The sequence below is a fragment of the Oculina patagonica genome, chromosome 1, assembly GCF_052425735.1.
Source record: "Oculina patagonica isolate OP01 chromosome 1, crgOcupat, whole genome shotgun sequence".
Classification (NCBI taxonomy): Eukaryota; Metazoa; Cnidaria; class Anthozoa; order Scleractinia; family Oculinidae; genus Oculina; species Oculina patagonica.
The window spans coordinates 42857878-42876482 of NC_135758.1; the positions used below are offsets into that span (position 1 = coordinate 42857878).

Consider the following 18605-nt stretch of genomic DNA (forward strand, 5'->3'; position numbering starts at 1 on the left):
GCTTGTTTACAAGCAAAAAGTAGGAGAATAGCGTTTACGTGGACTCAAATCTGAACCGGAAGGGATCGCATTCTTGTTAACTCTCAAGGGAATACTTTTCGTTGTGGGTGATCAAAGCGCGTGACTTGTAAAGTGTCACTCTATAGTTGTGCTTCAGCACTTCCGTTCTTGTAGAAAAAACGTGACTTGTCAAATTTACAAACATTATATAAGAATCAAAAACGTGAGTAGCCCAAATCTTACGTCACATAACCAATTAAGAATGTAAGCGATTCAGCGCTCGAAGGCAGTGAAGTTTAAAACGATTAAGAACGCAATTTTTACTAGTACAAGTCTTAAGGCGCTAATATTAATTTAACCTAAAACGATTAACAACGCAAATTTGTACTCGTACAAGTCTTTCACACACTAAAACGTTGCTATTAATAGTTAACCAAAGGGAACTCATTTCGTGACAATTGATTATTTCTGCTGAGTTGCACAATTTAGAATTGCAACATCATCTAGCGAAGCGCACTATTACTAAAAATAGATTTCGCCACATGATACCCCCCCCCCCCCCCCCCCCCGCGTGAGTCGGACAACAATTTTAGTTTGGGCAAAGGCTTTGTATGGAGGGGACGCATTCTTGACAAGAAAAAAGGGGAGAGAAAGGCACAATGTGAGGCCGAGATTCTCGAAAGGCTCGAAAAATGATAGATTCCAAACATTTTTGCTTTAGTTAGTGAAAACAGATTGAAGGTATCCAAAAAATGGCCCAAAATTGAATTTATTAGTCGAAGATCCGGCAATAACACCTTGATTCCCACTGCAAAATTATTCAGGCTGCCGAGAAATTTAAGCGGCGGATAGCGAATTACTATCGAATTATATAATTGCGAAGGATGGCACTTGTATGTTTGCTTCATTTAGGCACCGGAAAGATCGTCGGTTGCAAGAAATTCAGAATTCTTCCCGAATTTGACGGCACTGATCGCCGGTCATCCGATCTGTTTCGACACATGATAGATAGAGGGCGAAAATATTATGCTATTCAAACGCCTTTCTAATGGAATTGACGGCGGGTTTGATTTTAATAAAGCTGTTATTTATCCCCATTACTATTACAGACTGCAGCTACAGCTGCCGAGCTCGATCAGTGTATATTAAATAGTATTTGTCGCGACAATTGTGTAACGAAATTGACCTCTTATAATATTCGGGTCAGGCAAGGGGACCGATCGGACGAGCGTTTCTTTGTGTAATTTTGTGGTGGCATAAATCTGGGGTTAGCCCTGTTGTGTTGGAAAATGTTCCACTTAGAACAGTGTAAACATTTTGCATTTCTCATAAAAATAAATGTTTTCTTTCAGCAAATCCCGGCAGCAAATCGGGCCTTTATAATCCATTCAATAACTGAGAGTAAAACATTTTACACATTTATTGAATAATCGCTCTGTTTGACAAACCTTTTGTTTCAAACCACGGTTTGAGCTTTCTACGTTGCACAGGTAAGGCTTTCTCTCGGATTCCGAGCCAATCTGGCCTTGGTTTTGTGAAACAATCGCTAAATATGCCTCCAAACTGGCCGCCAACCTTACTTTTCTCTTACAGAGAGGGGTTTTTTTTTCCGTTTTTTTTCTCCCCCCGGGGGTCTTTTTTTTTTTTTGGGTTTCTTTATTTCATCTTTTTTATTTTTTTTATTTTTTTTTTTTTTTTTTTTTTTTCTTTTTTTAATTTTTTTCCCGGGAGAAAAAAAAAATTTAAATTTTTTTTATTAAAAAAAAAAAAAAAAAATATAAATAAAACAAACGCCCCCAAAAAAAAAAAAAAAAATATTTTTTTCTGAAAATAAAGTAGATAAAAAAAAAGTGTAGGGGAGAGAAAAAAAAAAAAAAAGGGGAGGAGGGGGGGGGTAAAAAAAAAAAAAAAAAAAAAAAAGATTGGTTAAGATTGCGTGACGAGACAAAAGGTAACTCTGTCGTGCGTAACCTAACCTGCGATCAGGCGTAGAAATCTTTCTAACTCGAAAGGAAACAACTATTTCGATTAAACATGTTAAAGGCAAACGTCAAAGTTTACCTTTTTTAACCAAGCCAATGTATATGAGTCGCAAAGCACCCAGTCGTCGCGACTGACAAATACTGCATTTACTCCGCGAAAATAAAAAATGCTTGAACTGAAAGACGTTTGAATTCTTCCATGATATGTTCGAACAACAATGCCCAGGATAAACCTTCTACTCATACTAACCTCATGCAAAAAAAGTCGATATCTCGAAGAGATCTTTGATTATAACGTTTGGGTCAGTGAAGATGGCAAATAAAAAGTCAAAGATTCCAAATATAGTTGACCCAAAATGACGGCTAGTCGGAGATCATGACGTGATTCATATCATATGTTGTCACGGGAATGACAATTCGGCTCTCAGTTCAGGATATACACCTTATTCCAAAATTGCGGACAATACATTGTTTTTTTGTCTTCATGTTAATTGCCTCGATCGTATATCCTGCATTGGCTTGAAACGAGGCAATAAGGGCTAATTAACATATAGGCAAAAGATTAATGTATTTTCCGCCATTTTGGAATAAGGTGTATGAGACTTCTTACTTTTCATACATGTGGTAAAGATCACATTCACGTTATTCCAGGAGGATTTAAACCCGGGCCGTCGGCGTGCCTAGCGGAAATGATATCCACTAGGAAACGGACGCTTTGCTACCAAAACCCTGATTTTTTTTTATAGAAATCCTAACTCTATTATAAAGCTAGCCACATGCAACCCAAGCTGAAGAAAGCTAACCGGAGTGCCATTAAGGCTAAGCGGAGTGCTAGTTAGGCTAGCCGAACGCTATTTAATAGGCTAACCGAAGCGCTAGTTACCCTACATGAACTGAGTGTTACGTGGTATAAATATGTCATGAGGAGTCTCACTACTATCTCACGACATCAACCTGAGTGCCAAAATGTTGTCATCATGTCTAGTCGCTGGCCTCCAAGGAATATTTTTTTTACGTTGTACGCTGGCTTTAAGTTTTATCTTGGAGTAACGACGGAATAACAAACAGCGGTCTGAATAGGGTTAAATGGTTTTAATGTAAGAATTTGTAACAACCGTTTTTCTGCAACAGCAAACTCACCACTTGCATGTCCGTGGAAGGCAAGCCTTGGCAGTTCGCGAACATCAACTGAAACATAAATTAATCACATCAATTAGATGTCACCATTTAAGAAATAGAAAACATTTCCGTTCTATCGAGAAGAAACAGAGGTGGGAGACGAGAAATGCTGTGGGAACACGAGTCGAAGACGAGTGCCACCTTCCCCACCGAGTGTCTCCGAGAAACGACATCAGACGACAAAGAAAAACGCACATCAGTATTTTAGCGCTTACATCAAAACGTAGATTCTCTCACCTCGCGGTCGTGACAGTATCACAATCAAGAGGAGCGAGATCATGCTCTCGGACCACAGAACGCCCCAAGCGGAGATGTCGATGAGCAGCATGGGAGAAGTGTCCCGAACCGATGGGCGCGACGACGAGGGAAGGAGAGGACTCGCGAGATCAGTTGAGGAGGAAGTAGTGCTGCAGCAGGAGGAGGCCGGTACCCCCCCAGACTGGAGCGGGCCCACTCGCTTGATGTGATGGTCTGTGAGCGGTGGCGCCGGGAGCCCGCTGCCTCCGAGAAGAAACACAAACCAACAGCGCACGCTGTGCTATTTTCTAAATCTCATTGCAATGCAGTGCAATGTGCTACATATATGTAATTAGCAGAATTCATTTCGTATACTAATGCAAATGCAGAAATAATTAAAAATCGTTCACTTGAAAGTACTTGAGTGAGAATTTTTCAAAAAAAAATAGATTATTTGCTCGACATTGCTTTGAGGTAGGTGGTTAGCTGATTTGGACTCTGGCCTTATCAACTATCAGCTCTTGTAAAATTCATTAACTATTCATGAGGGTGCAAACCAATCCCAGCACAGTATTGAGATCACATGTACACAACTGTAAACCCCAATACAAGTCAAACAGTAGAATTAACTTTTGATACAAACTCCTGCTCAGCTAATTAGTATTCATTAAATTTTGATACAGACGTCTACTGATTAGTACAACACTTTGCATTCAATTTACTGTCTTCATTTCACAAGTAGAATAAAATATTTGCGTCCGATCTGTAGGGCCATTTACAATGGCTCGCCATCGGCTCGCCATTGTAAACGCCCATACAGATCTCCCGCTCATATTTTATCTACTATATATATACTAGTTATGCAACGCTTCGAGTGGTATACTATGGAATATCCCACGAGTCACTTATTTTCTCGGTATACACACGAGCCTTTTTTTAACTATTTTATACCATGCCATAGAAAATACGCTTACTATTCACGAGAATAAGATCGCGGCGTTCGATGGGAAGGTTGGGTGATACCGCGAATATACAACGGCTTTCCTGTATTCTGATTGGCTGTATTTTCTATGGCATGGTATAAATAGAAATATCGAGCTCACAATCTAAAACTGTACAGCAGACTATACACTAACGTGTCTAAGTGTCTAATGAGTAGAAATACATACTAGTTATGCAACGTTTCGAGTGGTATACTATGAATATCCCACGAGTCAGTATTTTCTCGGTATACACACGAGCCTTTAGGCGAGGTGAACAGAAAATACAAGTGAAAGTGGGATATTTCAGTATACCACGAGATAGTGTTGCGAACATATACCATGCCATAGAAAACGCTTGCTAAATTCATCGAGAATAGGATCGTAGCGCACGATTGGAAGGTTGGGTTGAATACCGTCGAATATACAACTACTTTCCTGTTTTCTGATTGGCTGTATTTTCTATGGCATGGTATAAAGTACGGTATAGTATGTTGCTGGATGATACGGTACAGTACGGTGCTGGATGATACAGTACGGTACGGTACAGTGCGGTACGGTGCTGTGTGGTACGGTACGGTACGGTAATGCAATTGCATTGCAATGTAACACTTTCATATCGATGTAAATGATCTATAGAACATTAACTCATGGAGATACAGTGTGTAAAGAAGAAAACGGCCCTCTGTTACCTGAGAATTAGCTAAAGATGTTTGAAAGCTTTATATCTAATTGTAACCAAAAAATTGAACATTCGTCATTCCCTCAAATAAAATCACAGAAGAAAAACTTTTAAAATTTAGTCAATTTAATATCTATGCAAATCACGTCTTGAGTGAAACATTTCACATGTGGTCCATTTGTGTTTTAAATTCTAGGCACCGTAGAAGGGGCACTCCTCACTCGTTTTCCGCTCTAGTATTCTACTCGACTTGGCATATCTTTCCCGATCTTAGCTCAGTTGGTAGAGCGCCGGACTGCTGTGCGGGAGGTCGTGGGTTCGAACCCCAGACCGGACCAACACTCAGGGTCTTAAAATAACTAAGGAGAATGTGCTGCCTTTGTAATTTCATCTGCAAATGGTTAGACATTCTAGTCTTCTCGGAAAAGGACGATAAACCGTAGGTCCCGTCTCCTGTATCTTCAGTCTTATAACATAACAGGGGACGTTAAAGAACCCTCACACTATTCGCAAAGGAGTAGGGAACGAATTAAGCTCCCGGTGTTGCGGTCTGGCCTTTACAATTGTGTAGTAAAATTACAGTATGTGTAAAGCGCATTTGAACATATACATATGAAAAATGCGCTAAATAAATATATTATCATTATTAATCTTAAACATTTCTTGTTAAGGATAGGTCATTTTCAAAAATACCATAATACTCTTTGTTGTCCCTCCAAAATTTTGCATAAGCATTGTTTTGCTTTCCCAAGAGAAATTGTAAACAATGCTTATGCAAAATTTTGTAGGGATGACAAAGAGTATTATGGTATTTTTGAAAATGGCTTATTGTAGCCTCCCGTTTTCTATGTTGTAGTTGTTTGATAACGATGGCGCTTATCCCTAAATATAGACCTGACACAGACCCGCCTACTCACTTTGAACGTTCATAACTTTTTCAATATTCAACAAAATGCTGCTAAACTTTCTGAGTTTTTCTTAAATTTATCTCGCAATAATTTGATAGGGTTGGATGATGTGTCAGGATCTTGACATCACCATGGCAACGACATTTTAACAGGCATGTTTTCCCAAATTTGTAATTTTCGTGTTTCTATTAATGAAAATTAACTATAATAAAATTATTTTTACGTTTTTCCGGTTTTTAAGTACATTTTTATGATTTTGTGTGATTTGCAGTAAATTTGGGTGGTTTTCTGGCATTTTGGAAAAATTTTGAAATCCAATTTGGCGGTTCCAAGATGGCGGCTGTTTTGTAACTGTCACGTGATATGACGTCATCATCCCACCTGAGGTATACCAAAAGAAAGATGTTTAGACATACTATACATCCTATAAGTTTCATTGTGATTGCTTAAATATTCTTGAAGTTACATAGGGGGCTTCCGAAGCTCCCCCCCCCCCCCTCCCCCCGGCTAGAGAAGGTCCAAAAAAGCCCGGTCTGAATAGGGTTAAAATAACTGGTGTCATGTTTCCTCGACTCTCTACAAGACGGACAGCTGTGGCCGGTCCCGAAGGTTTCCGTCTTAGAGAGAGTTGACTGTATAATTTATACAATGTTTATATGGTGGCTCGAGCAAATAGCAGTGATTGGGAGGATGTTTTATCTCAGGAGCGATTCAAATGCGGCAAATTCATATTGCATTAATGTAGGTAATTCAGCTGATCCTTTAGAAGAGTCTAGGCTAAGTATATTTCATTCCGTATCAACCTGAACCGAGTAAAGCGACGAAACGAACAGCAAGATGAAGGCGCTGTGGAAACTAGTTGAGAGCGAAATTTCGTGTTCGAAAAGACATTTAGTTAATATTTCGATTTACTTGGATTTCAGATTATCTGAAATGTTCACGCGAAGCAAACAAAATGCACATAGCTTAAACAAGGCACACGAAGTGTTTTTTGCTCTCGATCTTTCTTGTTATGGAATTTTATTTATCGATATTTAAGTTGCGTGTTTTGAACATTACAACCAATGCCGCCGGATGCGTATTAAATCATTTGCTGTACAACACCGTACACATACGCTTATTTCATAGGTTGTAAATGGAGACCTTTGGCTCCCGGTAACCAAAGATTCCACCCGTGACGTCACAGGAAAGATAGCGCAATTCAAGGTGGCAGATATTTTGAATGTTGAAAAGCCTTTTCAACAGGAAAACTTGCTTTGCTGAAAAAAACATATTGGCAGATTTGGCATACGTGATACATATACTTAACGAATATACGATAAAAAGAAATAGCATTATAGGGTTTACATGCCCTTTAATCGAAAAGGTAGGATTTGCTACCTTCATCACGCCTAAAGCCACGACTAGTAGCCTGTTCCAGGCTCTCGGTAGTTGGGGCAGAGCCATAAACGCAAGCGAGCGAGGAAAAACGAGAGGGGAAGAAGGCGTACAAAGGGAAGAGAGCCAGTAAGAATTTCTTTAACGAACCTCTTCCGGTATATAGCAGGAGCTGCTACACCCTCAGAAAGATAGCGAGCGCAGTCCGCGTGCGTGATCATTTCAGGAAGCCGAATCCTGTTCCATCTCATATGGTTGTCTTCGAGATTTTCCTGATATTCAGTCGCTTAGAAAGGAGCCAGAAATCTGCGTTATAAACCTAGCACGTGGAAAAGATGTTTTCTCTATGTTTTCAACCGATTCGGGAAAACTTTAATTTTCCGCTTTTTCCACAACGAATGCGATGGAATCGGAAATTGTTTCGTTTGTACGTTGATGTCTCTCTTTTGGTTTCGCTGATGCTGGACAAAGTTGAGGAGCTGAAACAGCTTGGATTCTCGGCGGGACTGCACGTAAAACAGGCAACATGCTTGCGCACGTGAGATTTCAGTCTCCCGGGAAATCTACATTTGAATCATGGCATGCCAGAATGTAACACCGTGAACACAGTAGGTAAAACCTTGACGTCATTGATCTCAAGAGACAAAGCCCTCGAACAAATTAACTAAATGCAAAAAGCATAACCATTACAACATAAAACCAACTTTAAGCTTTTTCAAAGTAAAGCTACAACAGTCTCTGAGCTCCTCTGGAGAAGCAGAACTGTTGGTGACTGACGTTTCGACAACCTGAGCGGAAGTTATCTTCAGAGTCAAATGAAAAGTTTATTGTCAGTCAGTTTAGCCATGATGTTATTGGCTGTAGGACTTGTGTTTTCAGTGCTTCTGGTCATCCAGCATGAGTATATGGTTGCGTACTGTAATTCGTCATCTACGCGAGCGTTTCCAAAAATTAATACCAAAAATGGTGCCTGCGCAAGTCATTTATTATGACGTCTCCTTTACCCCTCTGTGTTTAACCTCCAATCCATGACAGCGCACAATATGCTAACAATTATGATACGAAACGCATAAGTATCTAATTGCAACAAACACTTACGTTATTTTGCTCAACGCAGCCTACGTCAACAAAGAAAACTGTTTCTTCTTCTTCCTTTTCTCCTTCTTCTTCTTCTTCGTCAAAGTCGTCGTTGTCGTCGTCTTCCTCGTCCTCGTCTCCGTCCTCGTCCTCCTCCTCGTCGTCCTCGTCCTCGTCGTCGTCCTCGTCGTCGTTGTCGTCGTCGTCCTTGTTGTCTTCTTCTCCTCTGCAGGCTTTTTGTGCCTTTGCTTTTCCGTTTTCCTTTATCGTTGCTTCTGCTTCTGCTTCTGTCTCTACCTCTGCCTCTTTCTGTGGTTGTGGTTCTGCTTTTTCTCCTGCTTCTCTTGCTCCTTCAACTCCCTTGAGGTATTTCTTTCTGTACTTTCGTTTTAAATAGTTCTCATCGACACAAACTTTTCTTTTACTGTTTTGTATAAATTCATCCCACTTTGTGTAGACTCCAAAAGTAAACTTGCATTTCACCTCGTTTACCAACTTTGAGACCTGAGTAAACATAAAAGTAAGGAAGAACGGCTTAAAAATTCTCAGTTTAAATTCTGACACTTACTTTTATGAACGTAAAAGAACATTAATAATGAACTTAATTACTATTAGACGTTTCGACTGAGAAACTACGGCCTCTTCGGTTTGAACATGACAGAAAAAAGCAACGGCTTTTATAAACGGTTATGCAGGTGCAAGCGCGCGAGTGAAAGCTTATACAACTTGCGTACACACGAACACTGTGCGAGACTGGGAACATTATTATGAAGTGACTTATATACATCTGCAAGAGTGACTATATGTTCATTTCCCGCATTCTGGTCTCTTTGTAAATGCCATATTATGGACAAAATGGTACAAGTGTTGCGGAATTTTGGAGGTGTTTTCGCAAACACAGAGAGCTTTTGCTCGCGCGAATGCAAATGCGTAACCGTAAACCGTTGCAGCTGTTAACTTACACATTAGATGGTGCGAGTTTACTTAAAACCACTAACGATGGAACCATTGTATCCATAACAGCCACAATTATATCCGCTGTCTTGCAGGGCTCCTCGAGAACTTTTCTTTTTTCCCTTCTCTTTTTTATAATAATAAATAAAAATGAAATCAATCACTGTTGATTTACACTTCAAATGTTGTGAGCTTACTTACTGCGACTAACTGTGGAGACATTATATCCATAACAGCCACAATTATATCCGCAGTCTGGCAGGTGTTCTTGACAACTTGTTCGACTTTTATTTCCTCACCAAAGCCAGGTGTATCGTACAAAACAACGTTTTCGGGCAACGTTTTGCACAGCTTTTGAGGCCAATTCACCTGCACCACGTTGTCTGTTTTAATTATGTTCTTCTTCTTATTACTATTTTTCTTCTTCTTCTCTCATTTAGCCCTGGTTTTAGAATTAGCCATCTTGCAATAGTGCTGTTTTATATCTTCTACGTGATCTCCATAACGTTTCTTTCCTCCGTCACGCTGAACACTCCATCTCTCTTCTTCCGTAGTGCAAATTTTAAACAAGCACATCGTTGACTCCCCGCATGTAGTGGGTAGACAATCTTCTCGAAGTAAGGCGTTTATAAGTGATGATTTTCCACTGTTGACAGATCCAACAAATTTAATGACTAGTTGATCTGTGGCTTGTTCTTGTAAAATTTCTAAATCAGCCTTTATTTCGGCAAGACCATGTCTGATGTCTCCAACAATGTTAAAGCTCTTAGTTGACTTGAGAACTCGTTCTGTGTATTCGTCAAGTATCATTCTAACCTCGTCATTTTCGGCGCGGAGTTTACCAGTCAAGTCCCTTACGCTGTCGATTAACTTCTGTAACTCTGCCAACGCCATTTCAGAAAAAAGACTGTTTCAGGCAGCTTACGTTTTCTGTATTGTCCTATTTAGTACATCTGTAAAATAGAAACACATGCCGGAAAAATAAGCATTAATCAGTTATCGCTGTGACATGCTTTTCTTAACAATAAATGAAATGCTCTCTTATATTAAGTTTCAATAACTGGATAAGGTACTGCTTTTTCGTGATTTCCTTTAGATTTTTTAATTGCACCATAAGCTTGGGTATTTAAATTCACTTTCACATGCAAACTTTTTACAATCTTTGCCAAACTAGTTCCCACCACCGTCCCGTTCCTTCTTCTGCCTCTTCCCCACTCCCCTACTGCTCGCCAGTCTTTCTCTTTCGCCTATCCGTTACTAGAGAGCTTATTTCGTTTCAAAGAAGTTTTGCTTTAGATGATGGTGCTTTTAGAGGTAATATCGATAGCATTATATCGATAGAAATATCCTGAAATATCGTAGACTTGTAAACGTTCCGCGTTATCAACAAAACTAAAGGTGGAAAGTAGCTCTTCTTTGGAATGAGTGCTGCTCGAATCTCGGCATGCATTTTTCCCCATGTTATATACAAGGTTCCACTGAGTAACGCATACAACATAAATTAAGGAATACCGAATTAAATGAGCGCGGTAAGCCAGTGTATTCTTTTTTGTTATATTGAAAAAAATTCAAGTAAAATATTTCTTAAAATTACTTTTACGAGAAAGCATTACCTGATCTGCAAGGATTCAGTTGAAAGCAAAAAGCCTTTAAGGAGTAGTAAAGAAAGAAAACAAGTGAACATATACATTTTGTTCACAAAATTTCTCGGTTAGGAAGTTTTTTATGATTATTCGAGGACGACACTAGAATAATTATAATCATATTCTGTTTGACATGGCCACATGTCCCCATAATGTTCAAATTTAAACTGTTAAAATTTACCTTAAGGCATTCTGTTAACGAGCTACTATGGCCAGAAGTCCATAATTCTAGAAGTCTAAATCTCTGGTAATGAGTCTTGTGCTATCAGTTTCGCGTGAAGGTTATTTTTAGAACAACCTTGATATGGTTGAGAATATAACGAACGATCAAAAATTTCGTAAAATATACAAATTAGGGGATTGATGACGCCATACACTCAAGCCAATCTTATATGAGGCATACAAATAGAGCTATCTTGGTCAAATTGTTGCAGATTGATAGTTCTACAGGAGACTCGCTTAAAGTCATAATAAAAATTTGTTTCCATGTCAACTTATTTTTTTCCAATCCTCTTCAAACTATTTTCAAGATTTTAGTGATTTTCAGCTCGGAGAAAATAAAACAGGTTAAGAAGTCAACCTAACACATTTATATGTTTGCCAGATCATGCAGATGGGGCATCAATACCAAATATCAATACCAAATATTTTTGTTGGATCACCGCTGACTAGTTGTTACGTAGCTTTAGTAAATCCTGAATAGCCCTTATGCTTGTTACGTAGACTGGCTATTTTCACCACCAAGCCTCGCTTTCGAAGTGCAAACTTGTAAATTTTATCATGAACGAATTCCCAAAGCAGCAAAGTTGAAACGAATACCCACGTGAAAACTGCATAAAGGTTGCAGAGTGTTGAGAATAATTTCCGTAAACGAGGCTTGGTGGTGAATTTTGAGCATATGACGTTATCATGCATAAGGCCTATTTGGTACGACTCTGGCACGACGTCTGAATCAGAGTCGTGTTTCTGCCGTGCTACAGTCGAACCTAATTGCAATTTAGTTCGGCACGGCAGAAGCACGACGTCTGAACTAGGCCTTAGACTGTAGTTACGATGAGCGAATTCTTTCTGGAATTTTCAATGTGTGATGGAATGTTTGTTAGAAAACCAAACGCAATTATACAAAACAAACAAGCGCCGTCATGAGTCAGTCAAGAGCGTAATGTTCCTTTCGCTGGTTTTGGCGTCACGGCAAGAGTGATATCTCTGCTTCTGTAGGATGTAAGGAGTGAAATCGAAACAGCATATTACGAAAGTATAGATATACTTATCTTTCTTCACGACATATGGAATTGCGTTTCTTTAAAGTTATCAAAACGATTCGCAACGTTTATGAAAAGTGAGACATACAGGCACAATCAATATCGACTTCTGTGAGTGATGTGCGCAGGCTTCGAGTCTTACACCCGAGAAAATTTTGGATTTCTGGCCCTACGAATAAAATAGTGTGATGTCTCGTTAACACTCGCCAGCAAATATTACTGTTGTTCAATTGAGCAAATCTACGAAGAAAATGTATTATTTGCATCATTGGTCTGTGAATTCATAACAACTGCATTTATTTGAATTCCATCAGATCCTCGGGCTATGTAGTCCAGTCCCTGAACTCTCTCTTCCGCGCGCCCTTTATAAGGGCTGAACCCAGGCGCCCGAAGAGAGAGTCCAGGATAACTTGCATGCGCATGCGCCAGTTTGTCCCCCAAAATTGGGGGAAAAACCATATTTGGTAGCCTTTTGAAAACACGCGCGCACAGATTACGACTTCAACTACGCGACAGTGTAAATTCGTCATTTGAGCGAGCCAGTTTTAACCTAGCGCGCGCATCTTAAGCAAGTGACGCCACACTCCTCGCTTCTGATTGGTTCGTTCTGAGCATGCGCATGCAAGTTATCCTGGACTTTCTCTTCGCACGCCTGGGTTCAACTCCTATAAAAAGGCGCGCGGAAGAGGGGAGTTCAGGGACTGGACTACAGGCTATGTTATTTATACAATCACTAACATTGCTTCTTATGTTTATAAAAATGCAAGCTGTAGGTGGATAACAGTCTTTTTCACACAAGGTGTCAGCTACTTCTATTTACTTTAAGTTTTTGACAAATTTCCTCAAAATTATGTAAGACCCCTTGTGAAACGTCATCGCTTCTGCATGCATCGCGTGCCATTTATTGAAAAGTGTCTGGAACTGATTTTCCTTTCCGCTCTAACCAGTTTTGTTAAAGAAGCACTATAAGTTATGAGCAATGAGGTATGACAGACCATCTAACTTCGCGCAAAATCTCACCGGAGACATTAAAAGGGCTTTGAAGGTATTTTCCAGTCCCATCTGTGAACTCAGAATTTTTTCTGAGTTCTTTCTCTCCACACATCAATCCATTATTATTATTTATTTACTCTGAGAGTACTACGTGACTGCGTGATGCAATTAAATGTGCGTGTTCATTGACATAATGTGATTTGCGCGATGCAGTCGTTGTGTCACCCACAAATGACCACTGCTCACCATTAGAGTTCTCAGTAGCTCAGTGGTTAGAGCGTTCGACTAGTGTAGAGAAGGTCGTGGGTTTGAGTCCCATCTGTGAACTTAGAATTTTTTTCTGAGTTTTTTCTCTCCACACATCAATCCATTATTATTATTTAAATATATAGAAATAAATCACTTTCATATACCAGTGAACAATTTAAGCGAATATTACTAGCATTTGTTTACATGCATTGTGTTTGATAAGAGTGTATAAATATTTTAAGAAGATCTGTTTAGAAGCCTTAAAATCATAGCAGTTACAATCATTTTCATAGAGTGGATTCATTCCAGTTGTATTGACTAAATTAGTAACATATTCGCAGGACAATCAACCAACTTTTGCTTTGCAAGAGAGCTCAAGAGCACTTTGTATGGGTTCATTTCGTCGGTAGACCCATTGAATAGCTACAATAGCCTAATCCATTTTCAACAGTACAATTTGGTGAATAATTCTCTCATTACATGGTGCGTTCTTCAATAAGTATTGGCTAAGTACTAATGTATGTATGCATTTAATGTACGTATGTTTATGTATCTTGCTCCTTCTTAATTAATGAAAACATACTTATTGGTAAGGCATGTGTGCTGCTTTGGCTGAGCTTCGTTTGCTGGGTCAAAAAAGACATTTTCATTTGGGATATTTTGGCCACAGGTGTGGCTGTTTTATTTCAAAACAATCAGTTAAAAATGACATTAGAAAAACCATCAATATCCCAGCAAAGGTGGGGGAAAACCCTTCTCACGTTCGGTAAGATATAAGACAGGGAGCAGAGGGAGGGGAAAATGGAATACGCCATGTTGTGATAATGCTTCAACGAAGGTCAAACTGGTCCCCAGGTTGCCTCACTTTCATGTAAGAATGTAATCCCTCACCGGAAGCTGGGAACTACTCTGTCACAAGCTACATAAAAACATTTATTTTTCCTGCGTGAAATAAATATCCTATATACTAGACTGTGACACTTGGTCAAGCTCTTCGAAGTCTTATTTTGTTACATTGGCGCTGCCGACTAAGACAAGGTCATCTTCTTACCAGAGCCTGACTTATAAACAATAACAAGGTACTTGAACGTTTATGAAATTGTTTTCAATTAAGAATTCGAACAAATTACATTAAAGAAAAAATGTCAAACTAGAACTTTTTGTACATCTTATAAATCAATTTCAGAAACCAAAATATGGTTTGCTTTACACATTGGCAAGTGCAAGTAATAATTCATAAAGGTCAGCAATATTTCGCAATCCCTATCAGCTGCTTTTCTATCACGTAAACATCTTTTATTTAATTAAATCGTTTTCTTTTTTAAACCAACGCTTGAAATGTTCTTTTCCGCAATCAGAATCTAAAAATGCATTTTTCTAACATAGGTAAGCCCCTTGTTTTCTCGCATGCAAAACGTAAATCAAATCCTTTGTTTACACACGATAAAATTTTTTCAAGGTCGATGCTGTGGGGTCGTGTACTGTGGGGTCGTGTACTGTGTGATCATTGCAGATCAGTACCTACCATTTCGTCTTCATAGTTCTCTGGATACACTTAGTTTATAGTATTAACTTGCTAAGTTGGCGGCGCTAAATTAATCTTTGCTCGGTTAAAGCAGGGTAATGCAATCTACGAATGTGATGTTCTCTTCGTTACTTACTTAGATCAGTTTTCTTTTGTCGAGATATCTCATGATCAAGCGTAACCGTAACTTGATGACTCCCATAGGAAAAAAAATGAGCCCGAATTTATCCTCCCACTTTAACTCGATATTTGGGGGAAGTAAAGAAGATCTTTCGACATGTACACTTCAAAAAGCACTGTAATATTCCCCGACCTTGCAGAGCTATATATAACTTTGATACGCCATCATTCGATATCATATCAATTTTGAGTTGCTCATGTCAGCCTTACAAAAGTTGACAAAACTTCGCTACACAATCAATTTATCAAGTGGTGAAATAAAACGTGTGGTTTTATCCTCTGCATATAAATTGGCAGTTACAGACATCTCGTGCGTACATAAATGGTTGTACTGGAACAATGAATTCCTAGATATTAGATAAAGGATTTACACGCAAGACTTACCTGATGTGCAAGTTTCTGTCCGCATCGAAAGCAGGAACTGGTAACATTTATTCTGTAGAAAGGAAGAAAACGGACCAATTACACGTAATGTTAATCGGGTTGCTCCCGGGATTTGCTTACCGATTGAGAAACTCGCTGACGCTAAACGGCAAATGACTGCGCTTTAGGTGTTGGCTCAAACCTGCTACTAATTTTAACACGCTTACCTAAGAAGTCAGTATATTAACACTTCTGCTTCCAGCTGAAAGCAAACTGTTATTCTATAGAATTAAAATGCTTCCAATTCTCATAGACAGACTGGCAGCTAGCTGTAGTCGTCCAAAACGTTTCTCGGTAAGGCGTCAATAATAAATAAAGGTCACCGAACGTAGCATTCCTGACCAATCATGACCCGAGATTTAGAAAGGACTTAAGATCCAGACGTATCATTTCAGGATTTCGATGTTCCTTGTTTTCGTAGAATTTCAGCGGAAATGCGTCACATTCCCGGACAAAGGGGCAAATAGACTCTTTGTCAAGAGATTGAGATACCAGTCACGCGTTCTGATTGACCGAACACCTACAGACTGACTTTGGGGGCCCAAACAATATTCTATACTAATTTACCTATACTAATTTACCTATACTAATTTACCTTATAATTTTATGGTTACAGCTGCGCCCACAAAATCTACAATAACTTATCAAAACCATATGACTATCCGTTAGCAGCTTTATAAATCCTTTCATTGACGCATCTACAAAAAAACCAGCATTTGGAAAAGAAAGTTTTGAACTACTGCGTTCGCTATTATTATTAGGCACACAGATTGTAACAGCAGAGGAAGCTTGAAAGATAAGGATGTTTATTGGGACCCAATCTCTCTATTTTAAATATTTTGTAAGAACAAGTAGGACTGACATTTTTATAGTGCGCCAGTATTCTATTTTAATCTTGAACAATTGTTCACCCCCTTTGCCCTTTTAAAGAGATAGACATGTTATGATGGTGTGCACATTCGGCACAGTATTTTAAGTAATATATTAAACACACTGGGAAAAAAGTATGTTCTGTGTCTTTGAATTTCATGCAAAAGTTGTTGTTGAAATTATAACTATTACCTTTTAAGCGGGTGCGTTCATCGTGGCCTTGGTAATTTTCTTGGCATATTTCAAAGTGTTTCGGTTTGTCGCCCATCACAACCATGCTGAAGCATCGAACTTGCAGCGACCGAGTACTTCGCACACAGGAGAAGCTAAAATTACTAAAACACTTGTTATTGTAGTTTTAGAATTGGTGTTTTGCTGGGCTCCAGTAATAGTTATCAAGTTAATTGACATGATTTTATACTCCCAATTTGAACAATTTAGATTGCCGAACTTTCTTTTTCTATTTCAGACAACATCTGATTTGCCAGCAGCGCAATAAATCTTTGCATTTATGGATTTACAAACAAACGGTTTAGGAAGCAATATGTTGAACTGCTGGGTTTCCTGTGTCCCTCAGCCCCACAGGTTGCCCCAGTTGGCAATGGCAGTTCCTAGCATTGGACGGAAAAAACAATTTTGATGCATTTCCCAAAGATAGGTAGCACTACCTTTAAGTCATCGCTAGAAATCGCAGACATTGAAGTCGGCGAATTTTTGATGCATCTTACATTAACTAATCACGAAACGTGGTAATAGCCGCTAATTCGAAAGCCTGACTTTGGGCTCATATACATCTACGATGATACACAAAAATGCGGCCTACACAGAGAAATATTTTGTGAAATAGGAAAACCACTGGTCAAAAATATTGCCTGATAATAAAACTGGAGCAAAAGATCTGTCAAACGATGGCTTTTGCGGCAAAATTGGAGCAAAGACGGCTGAAATATCGTAGCTCAAAGAGAGCGGATTTTGGGATTTCAACGTAGACTGCCGCCGTATGTTTACAGTATGCGATTTTTTGTGGTTTTATAACGGCAAAGATACAACTGAAATCTGATGGGAAGGAGATGTAAATCATTCGGTGAGTTAGATTCATGTATAGTTTTATCAAATCTGCTTGCACATTTTTTCGATCACATTCAGTTTGCCGATTTTCGCCATACATTCCTTCTCTACGCCTTATAATTTTGGTCTCAAAAACTGTTCGCAGAAAACCTTCATGAATACAAATGAAATTTGAAGTATGCACTTCAATTCTTGTGCAATGTGGTTCTTAATACACCAGTCTATTGTGTTCCGCTTGCACATTTTTACATTTGTTAATTTGTCAAGAAATATTTAATAAAACATTTCATTCTCCATACATTTTCTTTTTAATCCTTGCGTTCGCTTCTACGGTCAATGTACCGCAGGACATATTATTCGCGGACTCGGAGGTCCGCGATTTCTGGAGATGATAATAATATCGAAACTGACATACAAGAACAAAGAGATCGATAGATTAGAAGATTTTCACCTTAATTCCTAAGGTCACCGATCTCTCTAATATGCAGTGATTTATAAAAAGAATCACCTATTTGTTTTTTGATAATTGCCGGTAAAAATGGTTTGAAATGTTTTAAATAGGTGCATAACTTTCTCTTTAACACTACAACATATATCGGATGTTTGTGAATAATGCCATTTAAATTGTAACTTGTTGCCCAATGTATTTATAACGTTGCGATCACAGTGGAATCAGCTATCTTTACAGAGTGAACATGTTGTACCTTAATTAATAAGACAATGACACAAAAATAAAACTGCTGGAGCGATCTGTACGTGGTCATAGCTCGAGGTGGGTGTATACCGCAAGACCACACATACGAGCAAGTATTTATTTAGTATGAGAAGAAAAGCCTTTCTATCATGGGTCTCATAATCTGCAACTTACTAAGAAAAAAAAAATGAAAATAAAAATTGAATGGCTTTATTAGCTTTTTAAGGGCTTTGTAAAGAACACTTTAACTAAGAAAGTGAATTTATTTTTGTCAAGGAACTGCCAGCGCGTTCATGTTTATAAATAATTGTATCAGGAATCG

At 38.8% G+C, this 18605-nt stretch overlaps 1 long non-coding RNA gene and 1 pseudogene across 3 annotated transcripts in view; one reads left to right on the top strand and one right to left on the bottom strand.

The window, feature by feature from the left end:
• LOC144631739 (uncharacterized) overlaps positions 1–15942 on the bottom strand; it is a 36034-nt pseudogene extending 20092 nt beyond the window's left edge. Inside the window, exons 1-5 of the transcript XR_013566794.1 lie at positions 15819–15942; positions 15613–15664; positions 9578–10329; positions 8444–8926; positions 3123–3170 (exon numbers count right to left, since the gene is read on the bottom strand). The product of XR_013566794.1 is annotated as an uncharacterized LOC144631739 (transcript). The remainder of the gene's footprint in view (positions 1–3122; positions 3171–8443; positions 8927–9577; positions 10330–15612; positions 15665–15818) is intronic.
• Positions 1–18605, top strand: part of LOC144632800 (uncharacterized) — a 139543-nt gene that overhangs the window by 84900 nt on the left and 36038 nt on the right. The window lies entirely within an intron of this gene.